A 21,564-nucleotide genomic window follows, 5' to 3' on the forward strand; every position below is an offset into this window, starting at 1 on the left:
AATGTAATTACATACACGTAAATTCAGATATGTTCTAACCATCTGAGCCTTCAGCCCCTTCAGTAAGGAGTGTTCATTCAAGGATGAACCATCCAGACCCAATCCTGGCACTCACAGTGCTCACAGGCTAGTGGGAGAAAACCACAAGAAACAGACCTTGTCAGCAGAATGTTGGAAGTTTGCCCTTGGGCACTTAGCGCAGCCTAGCAAGGAAGAGAGAGCAATGCCTCCAGGAGCACACCTAAACCTGGTCGTAAAGCATGAGGAGGAATCAGGGATCCAAGGACGGTGATCAATTGAATGACTACAAATTTGTTTCCATGTAGCCTTCCAAAAAACACATAGTGTAAAGGGGAGCACTGGTTAATGGAACCAGAAAAAACGAGGATTAAAACCTAAAAAGAATACAAAAAGGCATTTGTAACATGTCTTGACCTATGAATAATTAATTTGGAATTACACTAAATCTAAAAGCCAAAACTTGGCATCCCATTCCTACCTTGCCAGCCAAATCCCTGAGGAACAGAAAGCAGAGCATTTACAGCTTCTTGAACCCCATGATCCCATCTATAAAATGAAGTGGCAACAGATCACTTACTGACTGTAGAAAATACTTTAATCATTAAACATGCAGAAATCCCTTGTAAATGGAAAAACATGCTATTGTGAAGCTTCCAGATCTAATCTCATTCCTTGTCTAAGTATCAATTAGCAGAGTTTTAACTACCCCAATGAGCTAGGACTAATTTTCAAGGGCAGAAACTGACACACCAGAGTGGCAAGAGCCTATCTCCTTTGGCACTGCTGAAGCCTGTCTTAGTATCAAGTCCTCTACCCATCCATACTGCTACTGCCCCATGGGTTCTACCTTAGGCCCTCTTCTCCACTCTACCCTCTTCCTGGTGACCTCACCACTCCCATGAAGGTTCTGGGAGCTCCCATATCTCTACCTGTAACCTTGACCTCCTTTATGAGCTCCCTGCCTATGTATACAACTGCCTCCTGACCATTGCGCCATTGGATGTCCCAACTGAAATGTCCAATCTGAACATATTATTTTCCCTTGATAAACCTGACCCTCTTCCTGCGTTTCTTAGATGGTAGGACTATCTACCAGATTCCTTCAGCCAGAATTAGGGAGTTATTCATGCTTCCCATTTCTCATCCATCAATCACCCAGGACAATAGACTTTGTCTGCTAACCAGCTCTCAAACCTCAAATCTCCCACATCTCTCCATCCCTATGGCCACTACCCCACTGAGCTTTCCTGAAATAGTGTTCTTCCCTTCCAATCCATTTTAAAATGAAACACTATCATGGCATTCTCTTCCTTAAAATCTTTCATGGTTTTCTACTGCCTTTAGTATACAATCCAAACACCTTACCATGGCTTATATGGTGCTTTGGAACCTGGCTCTGCCTATATCTCCAGCTTCGTTTCTCACCTTCTCCCTGTTCACTCTCTATGTCCCAGGCGTGCTGAATTCTTTCTGTTCTGTAAATGTACTGTGCCCTTTCTCACTACCAGCTTTCATATATAGTTCCTCTGCTTGGAATACTCCTCCTTCTTTACTTGGCTAATTCCTACTTATTTTTCAAACAATCTTCCTCCAGGAACTCTTTCCTCGACCTCTAAATTAACTGGTTAGCCCTGCAATAATATTCCCAATTCCATCTGTACTAGACAAGAAAATATGGGCTACACTTTGGCAACAATAGACTCTAACAGCTTAGTGACTTAGTAACATTTTATTTTTTAGCACTTAATTTGGAAATAATTTCAAACTTACAAAAAGTTGCAAAACTAAAAACAGTACAAGGGACATCCATATACCTTTTACCCAAATTTGCCTGTTGTTAACATTTTACCCCCATTTACATCTGTATTTAAGGGTAAGTTACATAACATATGGCTCTTGTCCCTAAATACTTCAGTGTATATTTCCTAACAATAGAGAGGTCTCTTACATAACTATAGTACAACTGTCATCTCCACAGGTTTAGACTAATACAAAACTTTTAAAAATCTAATATTTGCATTTTAATTTTGTCAGTTGATCTAATAATATTCTTTGTAGCATTTTCCCCTTTCCCCATTCATTTATTTTAGAGGTAGATACTGCATTTGTTAGTTGCCTCCTTTAATTTAGAATATTTCCAGAGTCTTTCTTTGTCTTTTGTGACACTGACATTAAAAGTCTATTTCTCATTCACATCACATGTCTGAAGCAGACTGGCCTACACTCCTCCATCTTATAGCTATGTTCTCTGGAATATGAGGCCTCCAAAGTTATCAAGGTAAGAGTGAGCATGGAGAGAGTGTACCCTGGATGAAAGTGACACATCACTTCCACTCACATGGCTTTGGTGACAATCACACAATGCTATCAAATGCAAGGGGCTGAGAAATGTAGAAATGTAGATAGATGAGTGAGGGCTAACAGTCTCTGCCAGGCTTCCTACACTTCTGCTATCATGAAACTTATCCTGTCCCATTGTAAATGCACATGGAACTAGTTATCACACACAGATTTTTGACTATGTCATAGCAGAGTTTGCCTTTGTCACTGCCATCTCCCCAGTACCTAGTTAATGCCTGGAACATAGTCAGGGCTTGTTAAATATGTGTTGAATGAATGAATGCCCACCTTTGCTCAGTTTACATATCGTTTCAAATTTCATTCACCCTCTGGGCATTGAGGAGGCACCTGTTGGGACGAGCACCTGTTGGGTGCTGTATGGAAACCAATTTGACAACAAATTTCATATTAAAAAAAAAACAACACAAATTTCATTCACCCTCAAGAACCATAACAACTTTAGAAAGCTCAGAATAGAATCTACACATTGAGTGTGGTCAAAGAATTTTCCCTAAATTCCCAGGTCAGTTCTAGAAACAAAACATAAGCCTTACTAGTGATCATAAATAAAGCCAGGAAGTAGTTAATAGCTACTTAATTGTGATTTAGAAATTGTTTCTTCAATAGCCACAAATTCTAAGATACAGCACCTCCTGCTGGAGAGGATATATAAATTAAAGAGAAGCAAATATTCCATTTAAGTCATATAAATGTTGGCCCCATCTCCAAATGAGATCTCTCTGAAGCCTTTAGCAAGTTGTTAGAGAAGATTCTCTGTCTCTTCCTTAAAGACCTTGGACAAAACTTAATGCATATATGGAGGTCACTAAGAATAGTATGTAAGACCTTAAAAACCTACAGCCCAAAGGGGTACTCATTCAATATCACAAAACTGGCAAGTGACAAGGCCAACATTAGAACTGAGATTTCTGATTCTATTGTTTATGCTAACCTTCCCTCTCCTTCCCTCTTACCAACACCCTCCCACCCTTCCCCCACCCCAAGTAATCTGGTCAAGTCCCAGCTCTGCAAAGCTGTTGCCACCTCATGTCAGTTGTTTCTGTCTCATCATCCAAATTCATCACTCAGTTAATGTTTTGCCCCCACAGTGCTTATATTCAGACTCAGGCTTAGAAATTTCTACTTGTATTTGGGAAAGGCTACTTCTATGTCTGTTTCTCACCTATAGCTCTGGGAGATAGGTCCCTGTTTCTTTCACTTACATTTTCCCCAAGCTGGCATGTTAATTGGCCGAAATTGTTACAGATCTGATGGTATCTTACACTGTTCCATGGTTTCCAGTGAGAAATCTAAGCTTTGAACTACCCTGAAATTGGAGCTGGGACATCGAAGCAGATGTGATATGGCAGGCAAAGGCTAAGGAAATATATGCATCATCCTGGCTCTGGTAATGGTGGCTTTCATCATATTTCTCTCCTTTAACACAGCACAGTTAGCTCTTTTGTAAAGGCTTTACCTTGAACATCTCTTACTAATTAAGCCCATTCCTTCCTGGCAGTCTCTTTGTACTGCAAATGGGATTCAGCACTGGCTGCTGTGTGATTTGCAGCCACAAGAGTTACAAAGGTGCAGGGTGCCCAGAGAGCACTCTGGAAGAGGTGGGAGAGCAGGGGAGGGGGTGAGGGGAGTGATAAATGGGCTATTTGTTCTAAGTAAAAATTGCATATCCCCTCCTGGACTTTCCTACCATGCCCTGAATTGTTTTATTACCTAGCACTGAAAAGAGCCATGAAATAAGTACTAGACATGTAGAAAAACCTACTTTAAAGGATTAGTTCATTTGGCAAATAATAAGAAACAGTACTTTGTTCAGGTTTCCATTCTCTTAGCCAGCTATAGTGATTACTTTATGCCAGGTGTTTTTTAAGTAGTTAATGTATACTAATTCTTAAATCTTTACATAAGCGTCCTAAAGTAGATGCCATTATTATGTCCATTTTACAGATGGGGAAACTGAGGCAGTGGGATCTTGAGTGTAGCCAGGTCTTACAATACTAAATGGCAGAGCTAGGATTTGAACTTGGTTGTTTGACTTCAGAGTCAATGTGCCCTAAACTCCATACCAAAACTTCACAGAAAAAAGAAAACTGTCGCTAAATCTCCTCACTTGGTTAGTGTTTTATGAGGCTAATAGTGTCTATCCACCTTGCCAGTTGGATAGGATTCATGGCAATGCCTATAAAGCTCCTATGACAGAAAGCCACAGCATGTACTCCATAACAGTAGCTATTATCTTTGTCATTCTTGACACATCAGCAGGGACTCCACAATAGTTCCTTATGTAAACAGAATCATCATGTAAAAGTGTACTCATTAAACCCAAGCCCAGAGACACTGAACAGTTTTCGGTATTGAAAATCTGACCTCAAGTAAACAAATGTCATAGATCCAAATACCTAGCAGAAATTTCCTGAAATCTCCTCTCTCTCCCTGTGGCTCTTTGGGCTCTGATCAGTCCCCAGGGCCGGTCTCAGCCTGAGGAGTCCTTGGGCAGCCAGGTCAAGTCCAGGCCCTCTGGGCCAGAGGGCCCACTCAGGGTGTTGGTTCAGGGGTCCCCCTGGAGTATACTTCTTCCAGAGTTCAGTCCCAGAAGCCCTCCAGGCTCCCAAGAGCTCTCCAGTTTGGGTGTGGCCTAGGCTAGCCACTTGGAGAAGGTCCAGAATGAAAGAGCTCCCCTGGGGTGGAGGAAGAGGCAGATGAAAAAAAGAAAATATTCCATGGCCCTCAGAGTTTCCCAGGCCCAGATTAGTAAACCTTGCACCAAGCAGAAGCCTAGTGGAGCTCAAAAGTGCCTTTCAGCAGCCCTGCAAACTTCTGTCCTGGAAGAAAAAAAGCCATAAAACACACAGCTTCCTGCCAGGGCCTTGTGACCACAACAGGTTTCCAGCCTCAGGATGGAAGCCCAGAGGAAATACAGGCTGAGACAAGGGAGATTAAAGGGAGTGTAGCCCCTTGGAAGCTCAGCCACAGGGAGGATGTCCCTGAAGAACAGTGGAAGAGGGTCATACAAGGGTGTCTGTCCTGCCTGTGGCCCACTGAGGCAGAGGGTGAACCTCAGAAGTTCCGGAGAGCCCCGTTCTCTCAACATAGGAGGTCGAGGAGTGGTGCTGCAGCTGGTGCTTTGAGAGGCGGACTTGAAAGGGGCAATCCCGGTGTGCGGTTTTGTCCGAATAGGATCAAAACCGTCACTAGAGAAAGAATATTGCTCATGAAAGGACAGGAACCTTTCTTGTCTACTCAGAAGACTGAAAGAAAATGCATCTGCTCAGCTGCTGAACTTGGCTTGAAAGGCACAGAAAAACCTGTATGAACGAGGGGAACTAACAATACCTCTGCTCAGGGCAAGGATTTGTGGTAATATTAAAACTTCAATTTGAAGAAATTGTTAAAATCCCCAGACATGAAATTAATATAATTAGGTAATAGCTCCTGAACTTAGATCTTTCAGCAAGCTGCGAGAGGGAAAAGGCAGCTAGACCCGACCTCATTAAAAACTAAATGAACAAACGCCAGCTTCCAAAAAAAAAAAAAAAAAGCCAAGGGGGAAAAAAAAACCCACGTAGGGAGTGAAGCTCAGGAAGAGGCAGATGCAGAGGGTTCCAGGTCTACACTGGGGGTCAGGAAACCCGGGTCTGCGTCCCTCTGGCTGCTGCATGACCTTGCACAAATGGCTCAAGGGCATGAATCAGAATCCTCTGAATGGCTGCTTAACATGCAGATTGCTGGGCCCCACCCCCAGAGTTTCAGAGTCCCTAGGGGTCAGGTGAGACCTGACTGAGAACCTGCATTTCCAGAAAGTTCCTGGGGAGGCTAATGCTGCTGGTCTGAGGGTCACACTTCCAGACCCACTAGGCCTACCTGGACCTCAGTTTCCCAGTCAATAAAATGAAACAGGAAACCAGGTGATCTCTAAGGCCTGGTCTAAAATTTGTGAGATGAATGACATGAGAAGGCAGGGTGGTGGTAAGAAAATTACTCTACACAACTGAGAACGGCTTACGTGCTGTGTGGACTCCCGGGATAGGACCCACAGATGTGCTGCCCGAGGAACCACACAGAAGCTGACTGACCACAGACACTGATTGACTGTAGACCCTCCAACAGGGCAGGGCTGGGAGCTACGCATCCCGAGGCTGCAGCAGCAAATGCTTTCTCCCCACCTGCTAGAAAATGGAAAAAGTGAGTAGCACAAGAAACACCAGAAATACCTCATTAAAATGATGCAACTTTAGTAAGAGTCCCAGTCAATTTTTGAAGGGACAGCCACAAGTGACTAAGGAAAGATATTCTATTTTGGGATTCCAAGGACAAGAGAACTATTTGAAAAGATATACATTATCCTGTTTTAAAGGCAAAGTCAATTGTCAGGCTTTGTCACCCTTGACCACTTTCCTATGTTTCTATATGAACATACTAGCTTTTGGTAGGAAAAATAAAACAACTGAAAAAAAAATTACACTAAACTCCAGAGCTCACTCAAGGGTCTAAGAGCCCTGTGTTCATTTCATGCTTGTTAGTTTATGTAAGTAAATAAAGCAATAAACTTTGAGTCTTCGATATTCCTTGACTACTCTGGTCTATTCCCCCTACATTTATGAATAAATATATATCTCTTGCAACCCTAACATGTACATACAGTGTGTAAGACTGATATAGCTAAGGACTATTAAGCAAATTTCATGGAAATAGCATTTTTATTCGTATTAACAATTAGTTGAATTTTTATATATGCATTATATATATATATACGTAATTTAACCTATGTAAGTGTTTTGGAAAAATTTATATAATTTAACATATAATATTTATATACTATCTCTTCCACAATGTCTCCCCCATCCCAAAAAATTAGTTGCATTTAGCAAAACAATCTTGCTTTTAGATGAGAGCCTTATTTAATAATTAATATATATCAATATGTGTATATTCAATTACTTCTGTGGTTAATAATATGACTTTGGAGTAAAGCCACCCTAAGTTTGAATTTGGGCTCCACCATTTGGTGGCTAAGAGATGTTGGGCAAGTAATTTAACCTACAAGGAAAATGGAGGAAATAAATGCCTCATAGGGTTATATGAGGATTCTATGAGTTAATGTATAATAAAGCGCCACATTTATAAAATGTTAGCTAGTCTTATAAAACAATGTGACATGTTTTTTCATTAAAATGTTTAATAAATTATGTATGGGAGCTTTAATGAATATTAAATTAACATAATCAGTTTTTAACTTTAAAATTAGGTCTCTATTTCCAAGGTTAACTTCAAAAATACTGTGGAACCTGCCAGATACATGCCAAGAGGAGAGACGTTGATCAATGTGGTAACCTAGCAAGCAGTAACCATGTCCTAAGGGAAACAGAATCATTTAATGAATTCGCTAGTTGGTCTTTCCTAGTTAGATTTGTAGCTCTGAATTATAGCCAACATTCCATGTTTGAAAGACTCTTTTTTGCCCATATCTCTGACCTTAACTACTAGTTCTTTGTATTCCCTTACCATCATTTTCTGCATGACCTGCCACTGCCTATTTGCTATTTCTGCACACATCCCTCTTCTCTATTATCTTCCTGGCATCATCCAGTCACACTTGCAGATTGCTCAAGGCAATGAATTCACCTACTGTGTGCAAAGTAGGCAAAAAAGACCCAGGCTTTGCTTAAGCTGCAGTTCTTATCTAAGGTCTCCTATTTTAGGCTTGGTCAAAAATAAGTTATGTTTATTTACTTTGTTTAAATTTTTATTATTTATTTATTTATTTATTTATTTAAATGTTTATTATTTTTGAGAGAGAGAGACAGCAAGCAGGGAAGGGGCAGAGAGAGATGGAGACACAGAATCTGAAGCAGGCTCCAGGCTCTGAGCTGTCAGCACAGAGCCTGACGCGGGGCTCGAACTCACAGGCCACGAGATCATGACATGATCTGTAGTCGACAGCCCAACCGACTGAGCCACCCAGGCACCCCAATGTTTATTTATTTTTGAGATAGAGAAAGAGTGCAAGCATGGGAAGGGTAGGGAGAGAGGGAGACAGAATCCAAAGCCGGCTCCCAGCTCTGAGCTGGCAGCACAGAGAACACAGGGCTCAAAGTGAGATCATGGCCTGAGCTGAAGTCAGACGCTTAACTGAGCCACCCAGGCACCCCTAAATTACGTTTATTAGATCAGCAAGCATCTAGAGAACAGACAAGACTCCGGGCTGAGCACTCGGGGTGGAAGAGGTGCCTATCTGGGGGCAAAAGCATGATTTTAGGGTCTAACAGGAGACATTATACCTAAATGCACATAACTATCACAGGTAGAAAGCAGAATGCAATGAGTATCAGAAAGAAGAGCTCCAAATGAACACATGCAGTTCAGAAGACAAAATCCTTCCTATTAGGAGAGGTCTGGGAAGGCAGCGTGGAGAAAAGGGTGTTGAGAAGTTTTGAAGTTTTGTATTTCTCTAGAACAGTGGAAGTTGAGAGAGGAAATTCCAGGATGACAGGATGATATTTATAAAGATATTGACATATAAAGGTGGGGTTTCCTTTGGCCACAGTAACATCGGAAGTGTAAAGGAATGGACAACAATCATTAATATTGACCAAATTTGCTGAGCCGCTGCTGGATTTTATTTTTGCACTTTATGTACTTTTGTCCATTATTTTATCGAATCTTCATAACAACCTTATGAGGTAAATATTAATGGAAACTTTCCTATCCCTAGAAACAATAGTAGGACCAGGCAAAAATAGTTGAGCTACTTGTTCCTGAAATACTTACTCCTGGAAGATAAGACTGTGAAGTCCCTAAAAGAGCTCACTTTGGGACCTCTGCCTCACAGTGCCCACTAATCCAGAGCTGTTGTTCTAAACTGTGAAATTCCAACCTCTTCTGCTCTTCAAGACCCACTTACAGTCCTACAGTCCAGGCTCTAAAACCCTGTACATATATTCTTCTGACTTATTCCATCTGAGGCACTACAGACTTTGGAAAATGGTGATCCCACCTTTACTGAAGTTAGTAAACTGAGCTGTGCTTGATCAATGGAGTTTTTAGCTGTCTTTTGAGGAGTTAGCTATTGATAGACTAATATTATATCCCCCATTTTATAGGTAAAAAGCTGAGGCACAGAAAGGTGAACTAACTTGTTCAGTGTTTCAAAATTAAGTGGCAGAGCTGGAGTAAAACACAGATATTTCTGATGCTGAAGTTAGCTCCTAACCAGACAGTGGAGGCTATAACTGGTAACTTGGGAGTTTGGATATTTTCAGTACTCAAAGAAATATTCAAAGGATTCTCCTCCTAAAGCCTCCCTGCTCTCTGCCCTGCTTAGGAATGCCCTCTACAACATGACTAGCAAGGGGCCATGTAGCTTCTGTTTCAACATTTTCAGATATAGGTCTTGCTGACTCAGAAGATAGCCCCTTTCATGACTCAACAGAAGTAAGCACTCTTTAGCACTGGGCATTTATAAAAAAAAAAAAAAAAAAAAAAAGAAGCCCACTTATTAGGAGCATGGACCCACCCCACATATTCCTTCACCTGTGTCCCAAGAGTAGAAGATGCTCCAGTGCCCTTCTCCTTGCTATGCAGTGGGCTATGGTGTTATGACTTTAATCACTCCATCTAAACCATGGTTCAACTTAGCAGGCCCCTTGACTTTCATTCTGGAGTACCCATGGGAGTAGAGTTGGGCCTTCAGACACAACCACAACACTTCCAGTTAGAGCTCAGGGCTCACACGTTTATGCAGAATTTCCAAACTTCTGTTCATCAGAGCACAGCCAACCTCTCACTGATCCTTTTCCCCAAGGCTATTTCTTCAGAAGTAGGAGCAGAGTAGGGACTGGGGAAGTATGCAGGACAGTATAATTCATTAACTTATTTCCTCTAAAACTCAGGCAGAGGATTTAGGATCTAGTTTCTATTTGGTCACTTCTTTTTTAAATGTAATAAGAACATCCTTGTGGCTGAGTGGTACTGACTGGTACAAAGTTAACTTTTAATACATGAACAATTCTGAGCCAAAATATAATTAGAAACTCTTAGCTTCTATCTTTTCTTGAGGGGATAAACATATACAGAGGAAATTTATCATACGGAGGACCATATCTCATTTGTCTTTTTTCATTCCAAACTCAAGTTTAGAACAGTAGCCAGGGAATTTAAAAAATTCATTACTTCAAAGATACCAGCTTAGTGCCCAAATTCATATCAACCACAAATTTGAGCATCAAGTCTTCCACCAAAATCAGTGATTTTTTAAAGGAGAGATGAGAGCAATAACAGGTTCCTGGAACACCTTTATAAGCCTTTTTTCAAGTTTAAGTGAATTCATTTAATAACTTAATACATTAAACCATACCATCATCCAGACCACACTGTTCCAACTTCTCCATAAGAATTTTGTTCAAACTGATCAAAATGCTAGCTGAAATACAGATAAACTGAACCTCTATCTACCATTGATCTTCATCTCTAATGACTGGGGTTTTTTTTAATTTTTTTAACGTTTATTTATTTCTGAGACAGAGAGAGACAGAGCATGAGCGTGGGAGGGGCAGAGAGAGAGGGAGACACAGAATCTGAAGTAGACTCCAGGCTCTGAGCTGTCAGCACAGAGCCCGACGCGGGGCTCGAACTCACAAACTGTGAGATCATGACGTGAGCTGAAGTCGGTCGCTCAGCTGACTGAGCCACCCAGGTGCCCCATCTAATGACTGTTAAAAGAGGAAAAAACAAGACCAATCTAAGATGATTTGTTCAGAGCAAACCCAGGTTCATCTCATCTACTTACTAATAAGTTTAAAATTTTTTTAAGATATAGATATCAAACTCACTAGACGACAGAATATAGAACTTCCTACCTTCTTTTTTTTTAATTCAGAAGTCTACCTATCTTTAATCCCTCAGCACCTTTCCAAATCACTACCATGCCTTAAAAAGTCAGCCAATTACTCAGCAGTTATAGCTATATCTTCTCAGCTTCCTGGAATGAAATTCACCGTGGCCCAAAGATTTGAGCTCTTTCAGAAACTACATATACTCTCGTTATATTCTCCCAAGTCTTGTGCTTCATCACTTTCCTTAATAATTCACAACTAGAATTGTTTTTCCTTTCTAAGAAATTAATATTTCCCTCCTCTATACACATAGAACAGTTTATTGGTACTTCCATCCCAGAACTTATTCCCTGTCCTAGTCCATAGCTCATTATAAGCAGCTTAAATGCAGGGACAAGATATTATTCATTTCTGGGTCCCTTCAGTGCCTATCACAGCATGAATAGGAGCCCCATCAATGTTGAGTTGTTGCTGAATGGAGCCTATGAAAATGACATTCTGGGGGCACCTGGGTCGCTCAGTTGGTTGAGCGTCCGACTTCAGCTCAGGTCATGATTTAACAGTTTGTGAGTTTGAGCCCTGCATCGGGCTCTGTGCTGACAGCTCAGAGCCTGGAGCCTGCTTTGGATTCTGTGTCTCCCTCTCTGTCTTCCCCTCCCCCACTCACACTCTGTCTCTCTCTCAAAAATAAATAAACATTAAGAAATTTTTTAGAAAAAGAAAATGACATTCTGAAAAAGTAGTTCAGGACAATTAATCTGGCTGTGGCATGTGGGAGACATGGGGAAATGTGGAAAATAGAAGCAAGGAAATCACGTAAGGGTGATAGTATCTTAGGATGAGATTAGAAGGGCCTGAATTAGGGTGGTGGCAATGGAAATGGAAGTAGAGAACCAATACAAGAGAAAACTTAGAGAGAGAATAGGCATGATCCGCCAAGTGATTGAAAGTGGGATGAATAAGTGTGGCCAAATGACTAGCTGATGGCCAAAAATTTATGTTTCCCTAAGGTATTGTCAAGAAGCAACTGCCCAGCCAGGTACTACATTTCTCTACACACCTTATGCCTAGATGGGGCCACACAAGTAGTTTTTACCATTCAAATGTAAAAGGAAATGATGGCATGTTGCTTAGGTCTCAAAGCAGGTGAAAAACCTTCATGATCTTTTGCCTCATCTACCACCCAGAAGGAGAATTCCAAGGTCCTGGAAGAGGAAGGAAATATTCTTGAAGAAGCCTGTGTCCTTGAATAACCACATGGGACATCATCTACCAACTGAGAACTGAAAACACTGATAGTGTACTTTACATGAGTGACACATAAATTGCTATTGTGTTAAGCCACTGAGTTTTTAGTTTATCTCTTATAGCAGCTAGTGTTATCTTAATTAAAATAGAAAGGGGCAGGAAAAGTTTTGGATGCTTTGAGATCTCTGGTGGTATCCAGTAGTTTGGAAAATGGTGGCACTGTCTTAATACAATAAGAGGTATCAAGAGGAGAACCGTTTAAGAGGGAAACATCAATACTCAGTTGAATGACGTCATGTAAGGAAAGTGCCAAAGCAAAGTCAGAAGGCTCAGCTTTAGACTCATCTGTTTCCCTTAAAAAGTATGCCCTGGGAGGCTCAGTTGGTTAAGCATCTGTCTGACTCTTGGTTTCAGCTCAGGTCATGATCTCAAGGTTCATGAGATCGAGCCCTGCATTGGGCTCTGCACTGTCAGTGCTTGGGATTCTCTTTCTCTCTCTGCTCCTCCCTTGCTTGTGTGTGTGTGTGCATTCTCTCTCTCTCTCTCTCTCTCTCTCTCTCTCTCTCTCTGTCTCCCCCAAAATAAATAAATAAACTTTAAGAAAAATATAAAATTAAAAAAAAATTTTTAAGTATGTCCTTAAGTCCTCTTTTCTGCCTCAATTTCCTCATGCAGAGGCTAATATATGGAGACAGGTCTTATAAACAAGAGTTAATGCCATGTAAAATGGCACTATTATACTCTTATCACCCCCTTTTAAAAGTACAAAGAACCTTAGAGATTGTCTGAGAAAACCACTAAATCTCAGATAGCGGTTACTATAACTGGGCACTGCATTAACTTACACCATTTTCATGACATAGATACTGTTATTACCATCACCAATTTATAGATGAAAAAATTTGAAACACAGACAGGTTAAGTAATTTTCCCATGGTCATATCCCCAGTAAGTGGTTAAGTAGAGATCAAAACTCAAGCAGCCTGGCTCTCAAAATCTGTGCTCTTAACCACCACAAGATGTCCTCTCTAGGTACAGCTTCTTCATTTTAAGTGTGAAAACTCGGGTCATGTCACACAGGTGGTTATGCACCAAATATAGACTACAGTGACAGAGAAGGCAATTTTCTCCCCAGGAAAATTCTAGTTTCTCATAAAAGGCTGCTTCTGCAGAAAATCACTGAGCTGAGAATGCATAAATTACTAAGGAAACTGAACCAGATATTTGAGTAGAATTTATGTTGATAGGAGAAAAAAACAAAATGAGCCTTATCCTTGCCATATCTTTCAAATATGGAACAGGAAGAATAAGCAGATGGATTTATGCAAATGTTCTGCAGGCAAAGTTCTCTTATGGTTCTAAGACATATCAAGGTCCCTAGAGGAGTGAACCCCAATCCCTTGAACCTCTTCCAAAGCAGTGTAGAGAAATGGCCCCAAGGTGACCATGAGGCCAGACCAAGCTCAACTGTGCTTCTGAGAGCACTTAGGGTAGTCCAAATCTGGGGAGCTGCCAGGATAGCCCACAACACATCACAACCCTCCTTGGGTCTCCTGAGATAGCTCACCCCTGAAGAACCTGAACATCCAAGCAAAATGCCTCACAGGGGTTGATGCCAACTGAAACTCTTTCCGGACAAAGTCACCTGTGAACAAGATGCCATCTGAAGTCTCCACAAGAAAGAAGGGCTTCTCCTGGTGTGAGACCATTCACACCTACTTACCTCCATATCAGAGAAAATATCAAGTATCTGAAAGCCCCAGGGGCAATATGCATCTACCTTGGGACCAGCTGATCCACATGTCTTACTCATTCCTACTAATTCTCTTTATGGAATGTCAAGTTCTCTTAAGACACAGATGGAACATCTTAGATGAATTTCCAGATGGCTAATCTGCCCCTTTCCATTTCCCACACTTAGAGAGACACCAGTCCAGTGGCTGCTACAGAACTGCAAACACACTTGTGAGTATGTTTATCACCCCATATGGACTGTTTATTTCTAACCATGCATTGACCTTGAATTATTTAGGAAGACCCAAAACCAAGACACATTGACAAAGATCTTAGTTGTGAGCATCATCACATGACACGATAAAACCAAGGAGAAACATCAGGAAATGAGAAGATAAAACCAAGAAGAAAAATCATTAAAAAAGAGAAGGCAAAGTAGGGGGGGGGGCTGGGAGTCTGTAGATGATGAAAAGAGAGAGGCCAATTCCCACATAGACTTTTTCTTTCCAGTCCCAAAGCCAGGGCTCTCGAAATTCAGATATACCTGCCCTTTCAGATGCAAAAAGGCTGGAAAATAGTTATTCCATACCTTTGGATGTCATCCACTTACAAACCCTCTCCCATGTTTTACCTATTTGGTCCTCACAGCAGCACGTTTTATGAGAACTGTGGCCAATTTGTTTTAAGTAATTTTCTCAAGGTCACAGAGTTCTGAACAAAACATGTCTACAAATTCCAGCCCTGGCCTCTTTGTCCCACCCTGTGCTCCCTCTTGCATCACAATGTGAATTCTGAAAGAATACAGGTTCTACCATCAACCAGCTGTGTAATCAAGGATGAATTACAACTTCTTTATGGCTCAGTGTCTTCACTTGGAAAATGAAGTTACACTAGAAATGGATGATCTACAGTTCTGAAAGTCTAGGAACACAGAAGTCTGTACATCCATGAATTTTAACAAATCACAATTTTTTAATTGCCAGTTATGACTTATTAATGGATCATGAAATTAATTTAGTGGTAGCCAACATTCCCTCTTTTTCTAAAAAATGAAATGGAATGGAAAAGGTTTGAATGGAGTAAGGTGGGGTTTGGTAGGAAAAAATGGAGTGGGACAGGACAGAAAAAATGTCAGCAAGCATTGAACCGATGGTGAATGTTGTTTGTAAAACTGGGTATGTAAACTAAGTCACAACAAAATTTATTTCTTACTATATGACACAGTCAAAAATGATTAAAACTTAGATTTAAATTATAAATTCACATGATAATTATAAAAACAGCTTTACTATATTCCCCAAATATGTACACACTTGTTTTTTTGTGGTTCATTTTGGCTCTGGTTTGACTTTCTCTTTCCCCTTTGGCATCTTTTCCCCTGGACCGGGAGTTCTCATCCCCTCTCTCCCTTTCTCACTTGCTCAGCACCCACCCTCCTTGGGGAGGCTTCTAGCTGCTGCTGGAAAGGAAAGTTCCAAAGGAAAGGAAGGTATCAAGGTGTCAGATAGAATTGCAGGTTCTGCTAAGCTCAGGACATCTGGTTTCCTGAAAGGGGGAAACACAAAGGATGAAGACAGTCTAGTTGGGAAGATACTGAAGGCCCTGGAGATTCTGGACAATAGTGTCATTTTCTGGGAGGGACGGGGCTACAATTAACTACATCTCTGGCTCTTCTGCCCTTTCTTTGCAGGGAGGCAATTAATACAAATGTGTCCCAAGTCTTCACATAAAGGTGTTTCAGAAAGGGCTTATGTGAAGGGAGGCAGAAGTTGCATCTGTTTTCCCAAGGCTGGCTGCCCAAGAGAAATTGTCTAAATTTATATAAGAAATGAAAACTTGGGGAGGGAATTGAAGACAAGGGCTTCCAGTCTATTGCTCAAAAACATTCTCCCCCAAAAAGGATTTCCCCCTCTAGTTCAAGTTTAAGCAGGTGAGACAGGAGCTCCGTGGGGCTGGATTGGAGTTCTATGACCCTGGAGACTTTCACAGGATATTTCTAATCATTAGCCTTTCCTGGAGCCTCTCGGGTATAAAAATTCTGGTTTCCTGTGTAATTCGAAATTTGAAGTCAAGGTCAGGAGCTAGAGAATAAAACCCCCTGTGCTAGCAGATTCTTAGTCATCCAATGTCTGAGATGAAGGTCAGAAAAAACATTTGAAAGAGACCTTTAATTCTAAATCATCTGGGTGGAAACTCAAGATGTGATATCCTAATTCTCCCTATCAGTCTGGTCTCAAGGACAGTTTGGTTTGCAATAATGTCCAGGAAATTATTAATAATGAGAAAACATCATTCCTAGAAGCCACAGTCTATTAAAGGGATGTGAAAGGTAAGTGAGATCTCATAGGTTCTGCACAAATATTCTCTTTTGGTCTTTTAATGACAACATCAGTGTTTCCTTCAAGGGGTTGCAGATGGAGGTGAGATGAGGGTGGCCCTAGTATCTAATTGGCTCCCTGTGCTGAGCTCTGAGCAGAGGATCACAGTGTCCATTTCACATCTGTCTGGCAATGATGCCTTGTCAAGTGCCACTGTGTTAAGCAGCCCCTGTGGCTTTATAAAACAGTTGACCTGCTATTGACCTGTTCTGTGTCACTGGAGCTCAAGAGCAGTCTCTTTGGTTAAATACTTATGGGCCCCATGATAGATTATAATAAAGATTATAAAGGCACAGCCAAGCTTAATGGCTCCCAACTGGCCCACAGTACAAGGAGCAGTTCCTGTTAGAGGAGCGTGGGTGAGCTCCTTCAGGGAGACCAGGTCAGCAACAATGACTCCAAAGTTGCTCCATGACAACCCCTTCCCAACTCCTAGCCCTCCAAAGAAAAACAAATGGTCCATCAGGGCCAACTCTACATTTTTTCAGAAAACAAACCTTTCCTTAATTAATTCCCAGACCCAAAGGTGGCTGTTACAAATTTCCACAGGTAAAACCTCATTTTTATCATCCAAAATGACTTGCCAGGAATTATCATTCTTTTTTTTTTTTTTTTTTTTTTATCATTCTATGCTTGCAACTCGGCAAGGGAGGTTAAGCATCACTGCTGCCCTGGACATAGTCAAATAAGTTAAGCACTTGTAGACAAGAGAACCAAAGCTCTAAAGAGACACTTAGATTGGATTAAATCAACATCCAACATCACATGTAGGACAGGAAGTTCACCAAAGATGATAGGAGAGGCCCCTGGTGGTGTACATTTGGACAAGTTAGGAAAGGTTGCTAATATTTTTAAGTGCCTACTATGTATCACACATGTGTTAGGTATTATATATCTTTCATCCCATTTAACCTTTATCAGACCCTTAGAGGGAAGGTATTATTTCTCCTTTTAACAAATGAGAGAATTGATGCTTAGGGAGCTTTAGTTTTGGTCTGGTTTGGCTTTTTTTTTTTGTTTTTGTTTTCCCAGCTTTATTAAGGTATAATTGACAATTAAAAACTGTATACAATGTGTACAACTTGATGATTTGTTATATGTATGCATTGTGAAATACCACAATCCAACTAATTAGCATACCCATCACCTCACATAGTTACCATTTTCTTTTTGTGTCTGGTATTAGTGAGTTTTAAGTAACTTTCTTCAATATCAATTTCCTTTGGTATGTGAAGATTAAATGACATTATGCAGGTATGTTCTTATAACTCTTGATATAATGCTCAGTATATGCTATTTTGTGAGTGCCTAGGTTTTTCACAGCTTGAGAAGTCTGTGACTATTATCATTAGCTCTTAGGAAGAGACCTAATGGGATGGTCAAGACAGAGCCTGGGTCTTGAAACTAAGCCCCAGAGACCCAGAGACCTAATGGAACAGTCAAGACAGGAGCCTGGGTCTTGGAACTAAGCCCCATTGCTCTCTCCAGCATGTTTTTTTTTTTTGTCTGTTTGTTTATACTAATCTTTGAAATATTATGAAGTGGCTCACAGGAAACAGATGCGTATTTAACATTCAGGATCAAGAAAAATAAGAATAGGACACAGGCCAGGAACACAAAGATGGAGACCATCAGGAGCTGGGCAGCCACTGTAGCCAAACCTTGATTTACTGAGAACTGAGTTTTCTGGGCACCAACGCAGAGGGAGATGTGATGAGTTACCCATGTTTTTTTGTTCAGGAGGAAGGAAGTATGCCAATTCCTTAGAGGAAATAAAGTGTGTCCTTAAATTTTTCACTAAAATCTATTTCTCACATGAAGCATCATATTAGAAGCACCGCATGGATAATGTCCTCACCAACCTAAAATGCAGTCACAACTTCATTGTGGCTCTTGTAATTTCTCTTAGTCAAAGCCAGCAGGGTAACAAAGCACAGCTCAGGGAAAGCAGCCTGCTGAAAGTCAAGCAAGATGGTCTGACTGCATCTTTCCTATGGTCTGTTCTGATCAAAGAATGACAAACAGAACATCTGAAGGAATTAATGGACTTGTCAACATTCCTTCATAAAGACTACTTTCTTAATGGGAAATACTAGAGGGCTCACTCATGATCTGTCTCACTCTCCAACTCTCCCTCTTCTAAAGAATCTGCTGCACCTCACTGCACTAAACACAGGTGGTTAGAACAGGGCAGGCATTTCATCAGATGGCCAGACACTTGTGAGACCTGGCTTAAAAGATAAGCAGAACAGGGGCGCCTGGGTGGCGCAGTCGGTTAAGCGTCCGACTTCAGCCAGGTCACGATCTCGCGGTCTGCGAGTTCGAGCCCCGCGTCAGGCTCTGGGCTGATGGCTCAGAGCCTGGAGCCTGTTTCCGATTCTGTGTCTCCCTCTCTCTCTGCCCCTCCCCCGTTCATGCTCTGTCTCCCTCTGTCCCAAAAATAAATAAAAAAAAAAAAAAAAAGAAAAAAAAAGATAAGCAGAACCAACCAGATTGTTCCCCAGGAATTTGGATCCAAATCCCCATTTGGAATCGGGAATGTTCTAAGGGCAGGAGTGGGAGAGAACGTGATGGCTAAGTACTAAGGCTGAGCAGGAAGGAAGTAGATAGCATATGTATTCAGGGAAAGCTAGCTGGTAAAGAGTAAGGACAAAGCACATCTACACAGAGAGACCATGCAGCTCCTTAAAGAGGGACTGTGATCATGGACTTTCCCCAAAGGCTGCCCTGGATCCAAAACCACCTCCCATTTCCAGACCTGGCCATGATGAGAATCTTATTTTCGAATTCCTGGGAAAGCCCTCAATTCTTATAATAAACTCAATTTTTCTTGGGTGAGGTTGAATGGGTCTTTGTTCCTTGCAAATAAGTGAGAGAAAATAAGTGAGCCTAAAAAGAACACAGGCTTATAGTAAGAGCTGAACAACAGACAGTATAACATTCCAGTCTCTAGATTGCAGGCACAGTGGTGTTGATCCAATACATAGGAGATCAAGAGCAGGTGGTATAACACACAGAAACTTGGATGATTCCAAAGGCATTATGCTGGGTGAAAAAAGCCAGTCGCAAAAGGTCACACACTATATGACTCTATTTAGATGTCACTCCTGACAAGACAAAATGGTAGTGATGGAGAACAGGTCAGTGGTTCCCAGGGGCGTGGGAGGGGAGAGTGTGACTATAAAGGGATAGCATAAAGGAGTTTTGGGGCTGACAAAGCTGGTCCATATTCTAATTGTAGCAGTGACTACACAAATCTATACTTGAGTTTTAAAACAGAGAACTATAAAAAGAAAAGGAGAAAGGAAGAAAGGAATGAAGATAGAAGGAAGGAAGGAAGGAAGGAAGGAAGGAAGGAAGGAAGGAAGGAAGAAAGGCAGGCAGGCAGGCAGAAAGGGAGGGTGTCTCTTGAGTAAACCAACAGAAACTCAGTCACTAAACAGAAACTCAGCCAGATCAGAAGGCGAGCCAATTCTCAGTAAAATTGTCTTGGCATAGGCTGTCCCCATGCTCTTAGCCTTATGTTTTTATCCCTCAATACCTCCTTGTCTTTCTTCTGGCTGGCACTGCCTTCATAGCAAAGTCAAGTCAAAGAAATGAGCAATGATGATGGAATTTCAGGTATCAGCCAAGAGATGAGGGAGGTTGTGATAGCTAGAATCAGAAGGTCTTGCTATCTTCACACTGTAAACACAGAAAATCCTCTATTCTTCCAGCAGATGATCTTGTATAGGAAGAAGCACGATAACCTAGAAGCAGCACTAAAACTTCTGAGAGATAAAGAAAGAAAAATCCCTAAGCAGAAAACAAACTGAATATGAGGATAGGGAGAATTAAGGCAAAAGCAGCTTTTGTTCTAATCAGGATGATTAGGTCTAAGATTTGAAGTTGGAGATGTGAGAAGAGAGCAAAGGTCTTTACCTGCTCTGGCTTAAGCTACTTAGGGCTTCCCAGTGAGGCAAGAGAGTGCCCTCCACATGGTCCAGCACAGTTTCCTGGTCTTGGCCAACAATGGCATCTTGCTTTGCATCCATTCCCCAAATGTTTATTTCCTTCAGAAACTTTTCAGGGAAGGGTAGCTCAGTCAGCAGAGTATGGACACTCCTGGGTTCCCTGACCAAGTATCATCAAAATACTATCACAACCTTACCCCAATGTGTTATTTCTAACAATGGTGTCTGTTGCTCTCGAGACCTGGTGTTTAGCATACAGCAAGTAACACACATTTATTGAGTGAGTGAGTGAGTGAGTGAGTGAGTGAAAAAGAGGCAAATAGAAAGAGAATGGGAGTGAGCAAAGGAGAGGGGACAGGGGAGAAGAAGAAACATGCGTACCCTAAGGCTCACTCCCTCAAGGAACATGCTGTATGAACATGACAGTCACTCAGTCAACACACATTTATTGAGTGCTATGCTGGAAATCTTCCTTTCACCTCCACAGATGGACTCTCTACCTTTGTCCACCTGCTGTGAACTCCAGGAGGCCAAATGTATATAGGCTGCACCAACAGTGTGCCCTTGCGTGCAGGTGGTTTCAGTCACTGGGGAGCACTTACAGGAGATGAAGGAGGGAGGAGAGTAAGATCAGAGAACTGATTTCCTGGCTCCCTCTCTAAGGGGTTGCCATGGGCAGGCTGCAGCCCTAGATTAAAATGGCTGTTCACACAGATTTTGGTGTCCCCGGTGTCAACTGTCCCTCTCTCACCTTCAGACTTGGGGTAGTAATGACTCCCCACAGCTTCTTAACTCAGGGTGCTACACTATATCTTCTGGCTTCCTACCTCCTACTCACACCTTTGTAAATAATCATTTTAGTAAACTTGGAGTTATTTCTATCTGGGAGCAACAATTGCTTTCTGCCAGTTCCCTGACTGATACAAGCGCCACCTATGTGCCAGGCACTGTGCGAATCTCCTGGGATACAAGTATGGATTAGACACAGCTCCTCCAGGAGTTCGTGATGCAGTAGGCAACAGACGCATAACAGCAAATTCT

The sequence above is a fragment of the Prionailurus viverrinus genome, chromosome B3, assembly GCF_022837055.1.
Source record: "Prionailurus viverrinus isolate Anna chromosome B3, UM_Priviv_1.0, whole genome shotgun sequence".
NCBI lineage: Eukaryota > Metazoa > Chordata > Mammalia > Carnivora > Felidae > Prionailurus > Prionailurus viverrinus.